Below are 18,954 nucleotides of genomic sequence, written 5' to 3' on the forward strand. Positions count from 1 at the left end.
TTAGAATGTCGATGTAGTATAGGCCATACTTGGCAAAATAGGGCCAATGATTTTGTTTGAAATACGGGCTTTTAAAACACTGTTTGAGCTGTACGGATTTTGATATAAAACCTGTAACTTATAATAAAACAACCCGAAACACATTCCGATCACAACAGACAACACATAGCACATAGCCGTTAAGGTTTTATGACTCAACACACTTAATCACAAAATAATACACATAATTACCTTTATTAGAATATAATATAAACGTAATTTCTCGGTCATTACAACACCCATCAGAAGTAGTTCATCTGAAATCTGGATTTCTTCAGTTCCATCATAAACCTCACATAACAATAGAAAATTTTTGGGTTCGCTGAAATATCTTGATGTCTCAGAGTCATATTCGATACTTTTATTCTTGAGGAACAAATTAGTCAAAGAGTTCGGTGTATGAGGTGACAACATCTCTGTCTCAAATTCTTCCTGTGCGCCATTTTTTGAATCGATAATAACGAATGTGTCAAAGAAACGATTAACTTTCACCTCAGAACACTACGAGTTCCGCCTCTTTTCTTCCACGAACACAACATCTTGAATAAGATGTAGCATTCCCATATCTGGGCTCTATAACCCATTATCCCTCTTTCCAGGTTCCTTTCTTATATAAATCATAGCCACACTTCTGGCATCATGTTTTTCCATACCAACAGTGTTAAACATCTGAAAATAAGTAGATGATCGAATTTAGGCTTATTACATGTCCAAGCTAATAGGAAGTCTCTCTACTCAATGCCTTTATTGGTAGATGGTTTAAAACATAAACCAAATGCATCACAGCTATCCACACATCATAACTGATAGATTTTTCTCTTCTCTAAAACTCCTAGTCATTGAGATTACCATCATGTTTAGCCTTTCTATGGCCCCATTTTGTTGTGGAGTTTAGGGTGTAGTCAAATGTCCCTTTATACTAGCTTCTGTATAAAAACTTCAATGTCCTTCGTTGTGAACTCCCCATACATGTCTGACCTTAATATTTTAATTATATCATTTTATTCCTTTTCATCAAGTGCGCACTTCTAGTGCATGATCCTGAGTTTTTAATTAAAAACCCACATTGCATGATGGTAATCATCGACCATAAAAAACATGTCCCTATTTCCATCCGAAGTGGGTAGAGATAAAATATCACATAGATCATCATTTATCAGTTCTAGCTTCTTTTCTTCCATAAATCATGAATGTATGTGAATGATTTTTTTACTTGTTTTGAAAAAAACTAACTACTGCAGTTCGCCTTCGGTTGGAAATGTTTTGGTAGACCTCGTGTCATTCCCTTATTTGACATTGTGTGCAAAACTTAAAAATTCACACTACCTAATTTTGAGTGCAAAATCCATGTTAGCTCCTCTTCCTTTGACAACAAATACATAATTGCATTTTTTAATGATTATTTTGTACAATGTATTTCCTGACCTCGGCACCTATATTAACAATTTACCTCAATCATCATAAACCAATAAGTAATCTCTCGTTAGCACCACCTTGTGCGATCATTTGGTAATTTCCCTAAGTTATATTGTTGTTGCACATCATTGGACCGCAATATACTTCTCTAAGTGTGTGCTAATATCCATTTTTACACTTGAATCTGATTGTACATTTTCCATCAATATTGACTGTAGACCCATCACCAAAATGAACCTTTTCAATATCATTCTCATTTATTTCACTGAATTTTTCATGACGCCCAATAATGTAATTGCTGGTGGTATTATCCAAATTTCACATATTTATGTGTGACTCGATGTCTCCCTTCTGGACAAAACTTGGAACCACCTTCTTTATTTAATGATACAATGTCACCTTCGTTTTGATCACATCTAGTCAACAATATGTGGGTTCATCATCCTCGAATTGGTTGAGGTTAGACTCAAGCTCCTTACTTTTCTCATTTTCAAGTCGTGGTTTTGCGCGCTTTGCTACATAGTGGCCATATATATTAAAAATAAAAAAGTTCATCGTACTACTATCATAAGTCGTGTTGACACTCTTGTTGGTTCCCTAATCCTTATTTTGTTATTATTGATGACCTTTATCAACTACGTTCGAGGGTTGTTTCTTCCATGACCACTTCTAGATCTTTGATTGTGGAATGATGTCACCCCAATTTTATTTGTCCTCTTTTCCAATTCTTCATATGAGAGAAGATTTTATACCACTACTAGAAATAGTAGATACGACATCGGTGTTTAGACATCGGCACGTAATGTACCCGATGTTAAAAGTTTTTTTAACATCGGCTTTTTATTAAGCGATGTTGAATAAGAATATTGACATCAGTTTCTTATTCTAGCCGTTGTCTATGTTTGAAAATAAAAACTGCCAAATATACGTTTTTAACTTTGACATCGGTCATTTTTACAAACCGTTGTCCATGACCAAATTTTAAAAAAATTAAATTATCTTGTGATTTTCCCCCGTTTCAGTTCCAAAATTTCCCCCCTTTTGTACAGAAAAAATTATTTCCCCCTTTTACACATATTATTTCCCTCTGTCCAAAACTATATCCCCTTTTTGCTCACACCCCCGATTCTCTCTCTCTCTCAAGACGGCAACTCTCTCTCCCTCTCTGTCAAACCTCAACTTCATCTCAAACCCTCCAACTCTCTCCCTCATCTATATGATCTTTCTCTCCTTTCTCGCCATTCCTTTTTATAAACCCTAATTTAGAACTAGTACAAAAACCCTCCTCTCTCATTGTTCTCTCCTTTCTCACCACTCCCTCTTACAAACCCTAATTTAAAACTACAAAAACAACACTAAAAATTGACCTAATTAAGCATCAAATCCAGCTTCAAATTGGTAAGCTTAGTCCATGATAGCAGCTTTAGAGCTTGAAAGGAGCCTGGGTTTCGTCCGATTAAGTTCCAATTTTAAAATTGTTTTAGTAAATTTTAATTTTATAGATGTCTATATATATATTTATTATATAGTTGGTTAATTTATATGTTTACCCCCTCTCTTACCTTCTTTCTCCCTCGTTCTCTTTTTTTTAATGTTTTACTTTGTCTCTCGATTGTTGCAGGGAACTCTCTTCCATATGGTTTCGAGAAGCTGTCATATGGCTCTGACAAGTTAGAAAGAATAAGTCTATGCGGGCCAGGTGTTTTAACTTTTTATGTGTAAATCTGAAAAATTTGTATGTTTATTAGAGATATTGATGCATGATTTATTCACTTGATATTCATAGTATTGCTGATAAGAGAAAAGAGGCGGCCGAAAGTACTCTTAATCTTTACAAGGCTGCTTAGTAAATATGTTTTATGTTGTGTAATTGAATTTTTATGTATATGTTTAAATCATTAGTCTTTAGGATCTCTAGTTATTTATAATGTTGTTAATATTGTGACATTAATTATTTTGAGGTCGCAGATGAAGAAGAAGCGTTTCACTTCAAAGAAACAACAATTTAAGTACCATATTTTACAGATGTAGCTGAAACAATGTTTCTATACTTGCTATTTTTATCTCCATTTTGGTCCGTGTACCGGAGCTACATATATATATAAATTGAAGCTGAGAGTAAAATAGAAGTCTATTTCTAGTTTTACGTGTCACTTTTGATCTATTATAGAAAATTTGTGTTTATTGTAAATATTTCAAATGTAAGGCATTGTAACAAGAATGCCACTGGTTTTGCAACTACATAAGGTGGAGGGGGGTTCAGAATATGCAGAGTTTCCTTATCTTTTCATGTTCTGCTTCCTACAATTTATTTTGTTATCAGTCATGTCTATATATATTCAGGTTCTTTCCAGCTACTAAAAATTGCTAAATGTCTTTAATCAACTATACATGAAATTGTTTTAATCCAAATACGGCTACTGTGCGTCAGGAGATTTCAGATGAAACATGTCGTGTAACAGGGAAATCCAAGCAAATTTCCAACCATCCAATCCAACTTAGCATATATTCTCCACATGGTAAGTATTGCTAGGACATCTTCTGTAAAAATAGCCCTAATCACCAAGAACGACTCTTAAACACCAATACAAATTATTGGCCAGTATGCCTTTGGTGTGATATCTTCTCCTATTTTTCTTTATTATGCATAATAGTTATAATGCGTATAATCCATTCTTCTTAACCCGGTCTACTATTTTTGACATCCAATATAAATGTCATTCTATTATTATATTTGTCTGGTTGAATACTTTTTTGTTCATTTATGTTAACTTCTTGAGCACATTTTTTTGTTACAGTTGTGAACTTAACCCTTATTGATCTTCCAGGGTCGACAAAGGTTGCTGTAGGTAAGCACGATGGATTTACTTTTTTCTATTCAGCATTCGCAGCTTCTCTGTTTATGACAACATAATGCAAGTTAACAGAATTTACAGAGGGACAGCCAGATACTGGACTTTATGTTGTAATTTTTTTATTTCAGTTAGTTTATTTCTAGAATGGGTAGAATTTCAGTTGATGACGAATGAACCCTGGTATTAGTTGGATGCACTGGCAATGGGAAAAGTGCAATAGGCAACAGTATATTGCAGGAGGATGCATTTGAATCTGATGCCGACTCATCTGGTGTTTACTCACACCAGTGAGATGCGTACAACTGTCTTAGAAAATGGCCAGACTCTTAATGTTATTGACACGCCTGGTATAGTTTCTTTCTAGCTGTCTAGTTGGACTTCCATAGTTCTCTACTACAACAAACAGATAGTTTCCTTTAAGCTTAATTTGATCTAATAAATCTTACACAATACATATGGCAGGTTTATTTGATTGTTCTACAGAAATAGAATCCACTCTAAAAGAGATTGCTAAATGTATGAAGATGGCTCATGATGGTATTAATGTGGTTCTTGTTGTTTCTTCGGCCTAGAGTCGTTTCTCATAAGATGAAGAGATAGTCATAAATAGCCTGAGGACTCTGTTGTAATAGGTTGAAAAAAAGAGAAAGTCTCCTGGTGCTACATATATATATAAATTGCAATAGGTTGTTTTTTTGGACAAGTTTAGTGTCATCTTGCATGCAAGCCAAGATGGGGCTTTAACTTTAGATTATTATAAATCAAGTTGTCCAACAGCTCTTGAGATTGTGAGGAAAGAAATAGAATGTGTTGTGCTTTCTGATCCCCGTAATGCAGCTTTGATTTTACGTTTACATTTCCACGATTGTTTTGTTCAGGTTAATCTTCTTTAGTTGTAGCGTTCATCCACTCTGTTAATTATAATGTACATTAAGCGATGGCATTTCTTAGCTATAAAATTTTGCTTGCTTATTCTTAGTAGTAAGAGAATAACCTGCAGCTAGTACTGATTATTGATGTGAATACTTGCAGAGATGTTATAGTTCAGTTTTGCGGGACGATACGTACACGCTTAAAGGAGAAAAGAAAGCTTCCATTAATCATCATGTATTAAAAGGCTTCGATATCATTGATCGGATGAAGAATAACCTGGAACAGAGTGCCCTGGAATAGTCTATTATGCTGAAATCCTCAGTGTAGCTGCATGACATGCAACTATTTTGGTAATCAAGACCAATTTGGAACTTTCTGTATATGAGAATGAAGCCGCTATTGGCAGGATTTGAGCTAATGTCATGTTTTCACTTGTTGATCTTTGCAGGTTGGTGAACCTCATTGGCATATACCTCTTGGCAGAAAAGACTCAAAAACTGCAGGCTATGAACTTGCAACGTCAAATTTACCCGGAGTAAATGAAGGACTTCTGTCTATGATTTCTAATTTCATGTATCAAGGTCTATCAGTCACTGATTTAGTAGCTCTTTCAGGTAAACTTGGACTTAAGCTCCATCTTCTTAATTCTAATTTAGATTGTTTATCATGTCTGAGGTATTTTTCCCTATGATGTTATATAGTTGAGTTCCATCGATCGTTATGCAAGAGTTTATAAAAATCTGACTCATCTCCAAGTTAGGTAAATAGTTAAGGATGTATGTGGTTAAATATAAGTTATAGTTCAATCTTGTTAAAAAAAGTATTAGTAATGCAATAGAGCTCTTACCTATATAATATATAGTTTTTTTTTGTTTTATGGCTTTTTTATGTATTAGAGTACTCGAGAGTCTTTATCTTTGACTTCTACTAGAGCAATATGCTTTTAAAGAGCAATATGCAAAAGCACCAGAAATGCTGGTGGAAGGGTGGCCTGTGGAAAGTCTTTAGTTGACAATGAATTAATTATAAATTTTCTATTATATATTAGGTAGCTAGGAATTATGTGTTTTTTTACTTTTATTAGGTAGCTAGATATTATGTGTTGTTTGTGTGCTATGATATCAATTTATGACCCGTTATCACTATTTCAGGTATCATCGGCCTGCAGGGTTAATTTGCTCCTCTTTGGTTTGATCATGCAGAAGTCAGACTGTTCTATAGTTTGTCGGAATTGGGTTGATTGATTAAATTGGATGGAGTTGTCGGAATTTAAGAATAGGGTACTTAAAAATTAGTATAGTATGAGTTGGCTAATGGAATGCTTGTATTTTATTTGAAATGTATGTATATTATGGTATGAGTAATATTTTGGAATTAGACTTGTAATTTGGATGAGTACCTTTGTGTTTCTGTTTGGATGTTTTTTATTGGGATGTTGCATTATTTTGGTTCCCTGTGCCTGTAAATAGTACCAGGATGGCATGCAATTTATAGAACATTAACATCACAATGGTACATGCATACCGATGTAAAAAATGTACAAAAGACATCATGTAAAATAATATTAAATGAAAAAAAAACTAAAAAACTGATGTGAAATAGTCATTTGATATCGGTTTTGAAAAGAAACTCAATGTATTTTAAGTCAAATAACATCGAACTTAAAATGAAGCTGATGTCTTAAATTTTACAACATTAAAGAGTAAACATCGGTTAGAGAAACTGGCTGATATTAAACAAAAAGATTTAACATCGGTTTCGTGAAAAACACCCATGTCTTATCCATCATTTAACATCGCGGGGCTAATTTAACCGATATCTGATCAAACATTTCACATCGGGCAGCTAATCTAACCGATGTCTGATCTAGCATTTCACATCAGTTTGTTCGAAAGAATTTTAATAAATGGTTTTTTAAAGCTTCTAGGTTTCATATTTTAATGGATAAATACCTCATAATATACTCATATTCACCTACAAATACTGTAATATAAGCTGAAATTTGTTGCAAAGGCATCACATTTAATCTTAAAACCGATGTATAGCACTGTAATAGACATCGGCTGTTAACCAATATCAAAGGCTGATGACATTTAACATCACACGCGAAGACATCGGTTCATATTTTTTTTAACATCGGTTCAGAACCGATGTCTGATCCCATATTTCTAGTAGTGTACGCCTGTACTATCAAACTTTCACTTCATCCTCTCTTCCAGAGATTTGAAATGACCCACAAATTCCTCACCAATTCCTCAATTTTCATTACATTTATATTTCCAAATTACTCGATATTTGGTGCTATTTGGAGAAAATTATCACGGAACGCTCGTAAGATCTATCCCACTTTACTCGATTCTTCCATTATTTCCCCAAGTACCACTATGTTGATAACTATTCCCCTCACCTTCATTAAAAAATCATTTACTTACCTTGAGGGCAAGCCTTTTGCCTTGGCCCAAGGGCTTTCCTTATCTGGAGCAAGGCAAGCTTCTTTTGCTTAAACTACACATACTTTTCACCTTAAAACTTAATTATTTATTTTTACCCAAATTTGAACTAAAATGACCCTCTTGAGGGGGAAGATGCATTACCAAATTTTAGCTATAACACTACATCAAATTATTGTTATAAATATATGAAAAAATTTTGAACATTAAAATCTTCAATTTTTAATATCAAAGTAATTTTTTTAAATAAATAAATATTATTACGACTAGTTTTAAAACAAATATTAATATTTTTACAGATCCCTACTTACATGTAAATAAAATAAATATCTTCAATTTTTTCATGTAAATATAAAAATTTATTTTATCCTTATAACTTAAGGAATATATCCTTCTATCTTGTTTAAAAAAAAGGTAGAAAAAAAAGTTGTCAGATTTATGAAAAATTCTATCAAATTAGTTCTTAAATTAAATTTCAAATTCTATTAAATGTATTCAAGTAAATAGAAATAATTAGAATTTGGAGACGAATATCATGAGGGCATGAAAATACAAAATTATAACTAACAATTTTATTTAATACAAATTGAAAATGTTGTAGGGAACAAATTCAAAAATATATGCACAAGTATAAATAATTTTGAAAATTGCAGTCTTGAATAATAATGAAATTTAATTTTAGTTACAATTACCAATGTGAACCTCACCAATTAAAATTATTTTATAGTAGATAAAAAAATATATCAAAAATTTTAATATGTGAAAATATAATAATTTAATATTAAAAAATTATACATAAATAAATTATAGAATAGAGAGTATAAATTATAGTTTAAATAAATGATGAACAATTCTTGGTAAGGAAATAGTAAGTTTAAGAATACAAGAATTGAGTGTAGATAGAAGAGGAGTGTAGGTAAATTTATTTGTTCTTTTTGCCTTATGGTCCAATAACATCACAAAAGAGCCCAACTTACAACACATCCTAATTCTTATTAGTATACTTTAGTAATCTTAAAATAAGCCCACTATATTTTAAATTGGACCTAACATCTAATTCAAAGAAGCAACTCAATACCCTAAATTTTTTTACAATCCGGTTTTCTCCCGTATGTGGAGCCTAATTTCAACGGAGCCCTAAAAAATCTTCATTTCAATACACTAATCCTCCCTTAAATGGCTTGTGCAGTAGAGCTATGAGATTTGTGGTTCAATACCCAATTTTGTGATAAATCCCAGGTTTGTTTACATCTTATATATTAATAAAAGTGTCTTATTAAGTGTGAATTACAATATATTCTTGTAATACTTTAAAAGTTGTTCATTGATGCACTAATAATTTTCTCTTCTCTCAACACTAATTTTACCTTTAGAAGGTATAAGTTTCCCCATCTTGATGTAGAAGTCACGTAATAAGAATGCATTAATAAGAACCTAGCTTATTATATGGGTTAGTGAGAATTGAAAGTAATCCCCACTTTTTATATATAGTTATGAAACTTTTGTAATGCTTAATTTCTTATATTCACTAATGAGGTTCCATGTCTAGATTATACCAATTTTAAGTTTTTGCTTCTTGGTGTTTGTCATGTTGTAATGGTTATAATGGATTTTTTTAATAAACTAAAGTTTACACAAACCATCACAAATTTACTAACAAGAATTATACAACCTAGTACTTTGTAGATTTTCCTCAAAAGTTTTTATTAAGTAAGGGAAATTCATGGCCGAAATTAATTATGTGAATCATTAAGGATAAGCCATGCCTAAACTTATGTATTGTATTCTTTTAGATGGATAATATCCAAACTAGATGAATAATATATAGACCTACAATTGTGGTGTGGCCATATATAGTTAGATTAGTTTTCTGTGTGAATACTATCAACTTATTTATCCTGTTTGAGATAATTCCCTTGTTAAAAATTAATCTTGATTCATATATAACTTTGTTTTTTTGAGATATGGATTGAATGTGATTCAAAACTTAGTTGATTGGGGTGTTATAATTACCCTCTAATAAACTAATCCAATTTTTTTAGTCTATTAAACTGATTTTAAACATTATTTTAAAAATTTCTTACATATGTTATTAAATTTTTCTATAGATAATGAAGAAAATGCTCGGGAAATTTACATTCCAAGCTTCACCAGTGTACTCAAATTCATGCGCGTAATATACTTTCAAATTTATTTTATTGCAAAATATTTTATTCTTATTTTCCTTCACTATTCGTTTATATGGTATATTTTGTCTTCGCCTGTATAATAAATGCACACCTCTATATTTTGTCTTCGCCTCTATAGAAAACACAATGTACAAAATTGTCATTGAAAAGTGCAATTATGTGTCTGTTGTCAAAGGAAGAGGAGCTAACATGGGCACTCAAGTTTTGGGTCGTGTGAATTTTCAAGGTTTACACAGAATGTCAAATAAGAGAATGGCATGAGGTCTACAAAAACTTTTTCAACCGAAGGCGAACTGCGATGGTTTTGTTGTCGAAACAAGTGAAATAATCATTCACATACATTCAGGATTTATGGCAGGAATGAAGTAGAACTAATACATGATGATCTATGTGGCCTGATATCTCCCCCAATTTTGGCCGCAAATAGGTATGTATTTTTTATGGTCGATGATTACAATAGTGCATAAGAACGTAAACATGATAATACAGAGCACTCAACATAGAAAAAATGTATATAATGCCAGAGTAAGATTGTACCATATTTATTGTACCATATTTTCTTATAACAAATCTTTAAACACAATTGGTATATACTAATGCTAGGAAAGATATCATGTTGAGCGGAAATCCTGAGTGTCTCATTTTGAAGTGTGCTTATTGTTTAGACCTCTCGAAGTATACTAAGTGTTTAGACCTCACTAATCAATTATGTGACGGGAAAAATAGTCCAGGAAGCTAGAAGCATATATTCTTACAAATAATCATTACACAAGGTAATAAACAAAGGCTGGGTATGGATTCAAGTTGCCTCACTGAAGCGCAGATTTGCAGGAACAGGGCAAGAAGATATGACGCTAAATAAAGTGTTATACCTAACATATATTTTGTATCTTTGACCTAAAGCTCGATGATTACGTACTTTGTCCTATAAACTAAACATAAGTCCCAAATCTCCTCGACGTGGGATCGGGGTGTTACAATCTAGTATTGAAAACATTTTGAAGTTTAAGAAGTAAATGGAGAGTGAGTTTGATATGAGTGCTTAACAGAAGCGGGCATACTACCTTGGTCTGGAGGTAAACCGAAAAAGGGTTCACAAAGATCAGGAAAATAGCTTACGGAAAAAAGATCTTGAAGAAGGCGAAAATGCTAACTTATAAACCAAATAGATATCATATAGATTCCAAAGTACATATAGAAAAAGATGAAGGTGGTAAATTAGCGGATTCCACCTTGTACAAAAGTATCATTGACGAGTTAATGTGCCTTATATATACCCATCCATTTATTTTATATTATATGGGGGTTTAAAGAAGGTATATCAATAGGCCTGCTAAGTTACACTATAATGTTGTGTAGAGGATTTTACGCAACATCAAAGACACTCCTAAATATGGATGGTTTATGTGTATATGTACAATGAGATTGGAATTATATGTTAAGTGGCTACTCAGATAGTGATCGTGTATGAAGCGTGCATAAACAAAAAAATACATCTCATATGACATTTTTCTTGAATAAAAATTTATAACATGAATGTCGGAGGAATAAATACGTGTTGCTTTGTCTTCGTGCGAGGCCGAATTCATGGCGGCAACGATAATAACCACACAAGGTATTTGGTTACAGAACCTGTTCAAGCAGGTGACCGATGTGTCTAAAGGCCTTGTGATTATATATGTGGATATTTTAACGATAAAAATGGGTAAAATAATCATATATTTGCAAGGTACATGCTGTCTGCCGACAACCTAAAGAGGTGCCTAATGGCATGGCTCCATCTTTTGTCCGGATAGGTTCATCTTGGTATACGTCCGATAAAATAAGATATTGGCCAAATCCTTCCGTCGACTAAAGCTTTCCATATCTTATTTTTTTCGATGACAGGGTGGATTACCAGCGAATATGCATGGGGGTATATAACATTCTCGTAGTTCCTCTTTGATAAAGAAAAGAGACATAGTCTGTCTAGCAGGGCTGAACTTGTATTAAATATAAACTTGATGAGTGTACCATTTCCTGGAATTTATACTTTTAAGTTCGAGGGTGCTTCCTCCCGGAATCATCTTAACCTCTCCCCGATATCTCTCTTCGGGTAATCTGTTCCTTATCTCAGAACTTTTATAAATTCATTAAGTTTTCCATCCTTGATCATTTTTTCAATCGACGGCTTCAAGTAAAAATATTCATCAGTATTATGCCCCATTATCCTGATGGTTGTCATAGTACTTATCAGTATTCTTCTTGTGGTTGGCAATCTTCATTTTCGCTGGTTGAATGAAGCGTGGTTCGCCTTTGATTTCATAAAAAATTTCGAAGATCAGCGCGTTAAGTGGTGTAAGCACAGTCAATTCTCTATACCTTTGCCTTTGCAAGTCTCGATATGTTTCCTTCTTATCAATAACCCTATGATCGTTTCTTCAGTCTTTTTTGGATCCACTTCAGTATTCGTAGTGATATGATTTTTAGTTGCAGTTATCATTTTGGGGCTCCTTGTATCCCTCAAAAATTTACATCCTCATTCGAATGTTTTCACCTCTTAAATATAAATCATTCATGCACTTTGGGCATAATCATAAAGAGACGACATGAGTGTTTTACCTTTGATTGGGTCCACTCCAGTGGTTAGATATACCATGACTTTAGTCTTGTTCAAATTAGTGATCATACTAGCTTCCTCCTTGAGTCTGGCCATGTAGTCACCTAGAGACTCGCTCGTTGTCTTTTTGCCTTCAGAATAGGTGTGAGTAATGCCTTATAAATTTCCCCTTCAACTTCTCATAGGTTTGGATCGAACGTGGGCGAAGTCACTTATACCTCAATGATGCCCCCTTCAGATAGTCTTAAACATCTTATATAGCATTGTCTAGTTGTGGCTCATACCAGTTACCTACAACTCATATTTGTCATAATGGTCTTCGAGATCTCCCCTCCCATTAAACTCAGTCATCTTCTGGAATTACTTTTCTTCACCCGGTGTAGGTCGATAGGCTTCAAACTCTTGAAGAACCACGGGTTCATGACTAATCTTTTTGTCCCCAAACAAGGCTTTCTTCAATCTTTCCGAGAGTCGTCTTCCTCTTCATCCTTTTTGGAGTCTATAGTCAATACGGCCTTTGTCCTCCTTCTCCCAGGGTGTGAGTCAGAGTCCGCGGACTCATCTTTCTCAATATAGGCTTATTTCTCTTTTCGAGAACTCTTGGCCTCTTCAGTTTCTTCTACTGAGGCTCATAGCACTTTTACCACGAATTCTAGATCTTCGCTTCGTAGTTTTATCGCTTTGAGTTTCAAAGCATCGGCTCCCATTTTTTATATTTCACCTGCTCTACTTCTTCCCATTATTTCAATTTTCCCCTTTGTCTAGCAACCCTCTCAGCCCTCAATTTCTTCAATTTCCCCTGTTCTTCAGGATTAGGAAAGATGTCGACTTCTTCATCAAAATTAGCTTCCATGTTCCGAGAGGTGACCAAAGGCAGTTTTCAGCGGTTCATTTTCTAATCAAGAAACCTAGGTGAGCCTTGTTCATCATTGCTTGTTGTCATCATCTCAGATCTCAGAACTTAATCTCGTTTTCCCATAAACGGCGCCAAATGTTGGAACCAAGTTTCTACTCGAACGATCTTCTGTTGGATTTGCAAGGAGAAGAATGAGAGGTTTTGACTACCCGATTCACCTCCGATGTGCGAATCAGTAATTTATCTTTTAGGTAAGATATAAATGTACAAGTAATTGTTGAATATATTATTGTATATATGATTATGTAAGAAAATAGTAAACTTGGCCCAATATTTATACTAGGTATTGTCTACTCTTAAAGGTAAGTTGAGTGAACCCGGGAAGATCAAGGATAACAAGGCATATCCGCCTTAAATTAAACATATTTTAGGTTAACATATTTACAAACTTTTTTCTCAACCTGCTGCAAAGAAACATTATTAGTTCATCTAACTTTAATAGCTTATCATCTTTAAAAATATACAGGTATACCATAACTAAGTGATATGTAATGTTTTACAAATTAAACACCTTACGAAATATACATATTATGTAATCAAATTAAATAAAATATTATCATTGTAAAATACATCTTACCGTAAAATTAATAAATTTACTAACCATATAATTTGGATATTTTATAAATTTACAACCCGTCGGGGTAAACAAGTACTAGTTTTAAATATTTTTTTAAAGTATTTTTTTGAATTAAAGTTAATATTTATACTTTTAATCAAAAAAAGAAATTTGAAAAATAATTTGTGAACGAGTCATTTTTATTCATTTTACAATAATAATGGATTTGTATTTTGGTAAGTATTTGACAAAACAGTGTCTTTATGTGTACTTTTCAACCTTTTTGTGCTTGTCACAAAATTTGTTAGAAAATGTGTCTATTGGAATTTATTTTTTAAAAAGCAAGTTTATAAACATAAGCATGGTTTTCAATAATAAATTTACATTACAATTGAAAATCTTAAAAATATTCATTAAAACATTGTTAAAGTACATATGGTGGGATGTATATATGGTATATATAGTGTTATTTTTTCATTTAAAATAAAATAGACTAAGAAATAAATAAAAAACAATGATTAGTTTATCCTTTATTTTAATTCTTATATTTAAATAAACAAAGTGAAATTAGTAAATATTTTTACAAACTTCATCATTTTTCTTATATGTAAAACTTGTTTGTCAAAAATTTTGTATCGTGTCCCTATGAAATTGAATTTGATTAAATGTTGTTATGTAAATATTAATTTATAAATGAAAATTAATTTGTGCATTATATTGAAAAACTTTTTAGACTTGAATCTACTCTAGTAGTACTTATACTATTGTTAGTTGAGATTAGTAGGTAATTTATATATCAACTCATTAAAAAAAATTAATTCTTTTCGGGATAATGTAATTTTCAAGTTAAATTTTTTTATACAATGCTTACCACGTGATTTTTAGAAATTTATTTTATTTACAATACAAAATAAATTAGAGTAATATGTTTTTACATGTATGCTTGTACATCATCATCCAATTAATTTATATAATACATGGAGCACACTTTGTTAAATCAGATTTGTGTAAACTAGAAAAAAAATTGAAATTTTTAATATGAAATTAATACTAAAATTAGAAAAATAATTTGAACTATACTCCGCCTATTATTTAATGTATATATGGGAAGCTAGTCTAAGTATTATGTGTTAACCTAATAACACACTAAGTTTACTTATATTGGGAGTTTTCGATGTCAGAAAGCTCCCTAACAACTATTGAACTAGGTCAAAAATGAGTTTTTTTACTTGAAGAAGATGTAGGTTTGTTTGGGAAAAATTGTAGGATTGTAAGAACTTATAGTTTTAATACATGAACATGTTGCCTCAACCATAAATATTGGGAAATGAGTTGTTATTTTTCTTGAATCGAGTAGTAATATTGCTCGCTTCGCTTTGGAATTGGTGCTCGTAATTAAGAGGCAGTAGTAGTAATCTTAAAACTTGAATTGGTGGTGGAATTGTTGGTGGTCAAGTTTTGCTAATTTAAGTAGGGTCATTCGTCGCAACTTTAATAATGACATCAGTGGTGGTAGGATTAGTGGTATATTGGGTAGTCCTAGTAGTGACATTGGTGGTAGCATATCTAGCATCTTTAGTGGTTACATTAGTGGCACTAGAAGTGGTAATAATTGAAGTGGATTTAGTGGTATTGATGGTGACATTCATGGTGGTGCTCTAATTATTGCAATTGGTGGCATTGGAAGTAGTAATCTTAGTAGGGAAATTGGTGATTGTATTGATGGTGTTAGTGTTGAAGTTCATACTGACTTAAGCACTTCCATTGATGGCCACTTTAACTATGGCATTAGAGGTGGTAGCATTGATGGTATATTTGTTAGTCTTAGTAGTGGCATTGGTGGTGGCATTGCTATTAGCTATAGTGGTGGCATTGGTGGTGGCATAGTTGATTGCTTTATTGGTAATATTGGTGATATATTGGTTACTCTTAGTAATGGCATTGGTGGTAGCGTTTCTTGTAGGTTTAGAAGTGCTATTGGTGACGTATGGCTGGTTGCTTTAGTGGTAGCTTTGGTAGTATATTGTTTAGTCTTATTATTGGTATTGGTAGTAGCATTGCTAGTAGCTTAACTTGTGATTGGTGGTGGAATGGGTGGTAGCAATATTGGTACCATAGGTTATATACTGGGTAATATTAGTAGTGGAAATGGTAGTGGCGTGGCTCATAGCTTTAGTTGTAGCACTGGCGGTGCAAGTGGTAGCATTGATACTGGTGGATTTAGTATTAGTGGTAGTTTTAGTTATGACCTTGGTGGAAGTAGCTTACTTAGTAGCATTCGGGGTGCTGGTGGTGATATTGGCATTAACTTTAGTAGTAGTAAAATTGGTTGTGGCGGCGGTAACTTGGGTAGTGATTTTAAATAGTATTGTTATAGACGAAATTAATGGTACTCGAATGATGACGGATAATGCATATAATTATACTAGTGTCATTGGATGTATTAGCATCGGTACTGGTGAAAACCTTGATCAGTGTGTCATCGGTGGTAGTGCTATCAATATCAATGGGGTTGCTGGTGACATTAATCGGCCTTACAATGTTGACCAACTACCTTCACATCGGCATAAACATCAGCATTATTTTTAATTTTGTTACTGGTCCCACTTTTACATATCAATGGATGAACCCATGTTCAGAATGGGATTTCTTACTTGCATGAGATGTACTTCCTAAAAGTGGCTCATGATCTCACAGAAGTTCAGAAGACTTATAATCTTTACTCATCCTAAAGATGTCTCAGCTCATACATAATTGTAAAACAAAATCCATATTTTGATTAGTAATTAGATGAATCTAATTAGTAATCCAATGGAGGTACCATTAGAAAAATGGATTTTTTTATATAATTATGTAGGAGCCGAAATATTTTTAGAGTGAGAAAATAGTCTAAGTATTGTGAACTTCTTTGAGATCGTAACCCACTTTTGGGAAGTACATCTCAGGCAAGTCGGAAATCCCAATCATAATACGAGTTCATCCATTGATCCGTAAAAGTGGGACAAACAACAAAATTAAAAATAATGTTGATGTTTATGCCGATGTGCAGGTAGTTAATCAACACTGTAAGGCAGATTAATGTCACCGCATTAATATCACCAGCGCCCCAACTGATATTAATAGCACTGCCACCATTTCCAGTGTTATCAAGGTTTTCACCACTACCAATGCTAATACAGCCAATGACACAAGTATAATTATATGCATTATCCCTGATCACTCGAGTAGCATTAATTTCATTAGCATCATTACTATTAGAAATAACTACAAAATAAAAACCAAAGTTACCTCCGCCACAACCAATGTTACTATCACTAAAGTTAGTGCCAATATCAGCACTAATACCCCGAATTCTGCTAAGTAAGTTGCTTCCACCAAAGGCATAACTAAACTACCACCACCAATACTAACTCCACCAATATCGAGGCTACCACTATCACCGCCAGTGCCACAACTAAAGCTATGAGCCATGCCACCACCATTGTCAGGACTAATATTATCCAATATACAACCAATGCTACCAATAAAGCTACTAGCCATGCCACCTGTTAAGCTACCAACAATGCCACTACCAATGCCACTACTAAGACTAACCAATATACCACCAATGCTACCACTAAAGGAACTAGCCATGCCACCACCAATTCCACCAACAAATCTACATGAAACACTACCACCAATGCCACTACTAAGACTAACCATTATATCATCAATGTTACCAATAAAGTAACCACCCATGCCACCACCGATGCCACCAATAAAGCTACCACCAATGCTACCACCTATGACACTACTAAGACTAACCAATTACCACCATTTTTACAACCTCTAATGCCATAATTAAAGTAACTATCAATGGAACTGCTTAAGTTCATTAATTTTAACACTAACACCAACAATACATTAAAAAATAAGCCCAATATAGTTTAAATTATATTTTTAATTTTATTATTAATTTCATATGATAAATTTTGATTTTTTTTTCTATATTTTAAAAATCTGATTTAACAAGCATATATGTAAATAAATATTACTATAATTTATTTTGTATAGTAAATGAAATTAGATTCTTAAAATTAGGTGGTAAGTATTCTATAAAAACGTTTAATCAAAAATTACATTTTCTCAAAAAAATTAAATTTTATTTAATAAAATGATATACAAATTTCCTACTAACCTCAAATAATAATAATATAACTACCAAATAACTAAAAATAATAAAATACTACTACAAAAGTTTCAAATATAAAAACCTTTCACTATCATGCACAAATTAACTGTCATAAACAAATTATTATTTATATAACAACAATTAATCAAGTTCAATTTCTAAAGGTATAAGGTACAAATTTTTTGATAAACAAATTATACATATTAGGGAACTTATGCAGTTTTTAAAAATATTTACTAATTACACTTCGTTTATTTAAACATAAGAATGAAAATAAATGATAAAATTATTGTTGATTTTTATTTAGTTCTTAGTGTATTTGATTTGATATTATAAAAATGACCTTAAGTTGTGGGTAACACTACATATACCATGTAATATGAGTATATAAGTTGTTTGGCTTAGCCATATGTACTTTGACATAGTTATAATGAATATTTTTTATGATTTTCTATTGTAATGTAAATTTATTATTGAAAATTATGCTTATATTTATAAACTTGCTTTTTAACTAACAAATTTTCACTAGACACTTTTTTTAAATAAAATTGTGACAAGCACAAAAAGGTTGAGAACTACATAAATACAATATTTTGTCAAATACTACCAAAATTCAAGTCCATTATTATTGCAAAATGAATAAAGATGATAGTTCATAAATTATTTTATGAATTTTTTTTTGAATAAAAGTATAAACTAGTACTTGTTTGTCCTAGTGATTTGTAAATTTAAAAAACTATTTTATTAATAGACTCATTAATTTCATGGTAAGATGTATTTTACAATGTTTGTATTTTATTTTATTTGATTATATAATATGTATATTTTGTTAGGTATTTAATTTATAAAATATTAAATTTTACCTAGTTATGGTATAAGTGTTTATTTTT

General features: G+C 32.3%; 1 pseudogene; it reads left to right on the plus strand.

Annotated features, from left to right (window-relative positions):
* The first annotated feature begins 4,602 nt into the window (after window positions 1–4,602).
* Window positions 4,603–15,897, plus strand: LOC141666110 (peroxidase 11-like; annotated as a pseudogene).
* The last annotated feature ends 3,057 nt before the right edge of the window (window positions 15,898–18,954 follow it).

Source organism: Apium graveolens, chromosome 6, assembly GCF_009905375.1.
Source record: "Apium graveolens cultivar Ventura chromosome 6, ASM990537v1, whole genome shotgun sequence".
Taxonomy (NCBI): domain Eukaryota; kingdom Viridiplantae; phylum Streptophyta; class Magnoliopsida; order Apiales; family Apiaceae; genus Apium; species Apium graveolens.